At 40.1% G+C, this 1388-nt stretch overlaps 1 non-coding gene across 1 annotated transcript; it reads right to left on the bottom strand.

The window, feature by feature from the left end:
• Nucleotides 1–831: 831 nt before the first annotated feature.
• trnaa-cgc (transfer RNA alanine (anticodon CGC)) lies at nucleotides 832–903 on the bottom strand. Its single transcript has one exon. It is a non-coding gene; the product is annotated as a tRNA-Ala (tRNA).
• Nucleotides 904–1388: the final 485 nt, after the last annotated feature.

Genomic DNA, 1388 nt, shown 5'->3' on the forward strand with positions numbered 1-1388 from the left:
TTTATATATTTTTTATTCTTATTAGAAATGGGCTCACACACCGGAAGACACTAACGTTTATCTTCGTTAGAGTGTGTGAATAACAGTTTAACCCAAAATGTTTGTAATTGTGATTTTGTTAAAATGCAATAAATCATCTATCAGCAGTAAGAAATTATTAAGAAAGTTAGAAATTGTTTTATTTCACAAACTGTAAGACGTGAAGAGAGTTTACAGTTCGTATCCTTCGCTTTGTCTTAATTAAAGCGTTCAGGATCCAAGCCCGTGTGCGGACGGTTGTGTTTCTTGAATCTCTTGTAATCATCAAAAGTCGTTGTTTAGTCCTTCAGTACTTTCTCGAGTTGTACCATGGATATTTTATACGATTAATACTATTCATGCTCTTTTGCCTTTTCCTTCACATATGGAAAAAGTTCAAAGTGTCCTTATGGCTGTGCTCCACATCTACACGAGAGCACCTGTAACAGTACAGGACACGCAGTGAGGAATTCGCGCAGCTTTCAGTTTAGTGCGGAGTCCAGGGGAGGACTCGCTCGCTGAATGATTTCTCAAGAAATCCCGGGTGAGATTTAACAGGTGATTTCTTCAACAGCCATGACAAGTGTGGAGACGTTCTCTGGATTTCCTGAATATGACGTTAAATTAGTTCAAATCATTTGTTGTAGTTAACAGAACTAAATGCTTTGGAGGTACATCTAAAACAGCAGAGCAACACTGTAGCACTTCGTGTGTGACTGAACTTAATTGTGTAAACCTGGCTCTCTATGAACACCAACAAAGAGTTCTCACTCAACAGAAGATTGCAATGTGAGCACAATAATATAAAGCACGTGGAGATGCCAGGGATTGAACCCAGGACCTCATACATGCGAAGCATGCGCTCTACCACTGAGCTACATCCCCAGTGGTGTGTGCTAATGGAGAATGCCTGCAATTTCCCACTTTCGTGTTTCCTCTACTACAGAGTAAATTCATGGGAATGAAGAAATAAGGAAGGAAAAATAATCGCATTGAAGCTTCCAGAGACTGGGCAAAAACGAATCAGTTATTTTTATATCCAGTCACACGGGCGACGGTGGTTAATTCCTCGACGGGGGAGTGCTTTTTTACCTCCTTACTCTACTGTCTTTCAATTCTGTTTTCTTTGAAAGCTTTTTGCATCTTTTAAGTGCTCTCGGTTAAACTACGCATAGAACAACAGCAGTACTGATGATTTTCATGGACCGATGCACACTTCTTCTGTACAACTCCAGTGATAAAGCCCTGTCTGTAAATATTGTAGAAGAACGAAAAAGGGCGAAACAACGCTCCAACCACAGGAATGGTAACCGGAAGGATCGTGTTCTTATTTAATATGTCATTTTGAGATGCCTTGTCAACGCAGACAG

This window comes from Atractosteus spatula, chromosome 10 (genome assembly GCF_055471065.1).
Source record: "Atractosteus spatula isolate fAtrSpa1 chromosome 10, fAtrSpa1.hap1, whole genome shotgun sequence".
NCBI lineage: Eukaryota > Metazoa > Chordata > Actinopteri > Semionotiformes > Lepisosteidae > Atractosteus > Atractosteus spatula.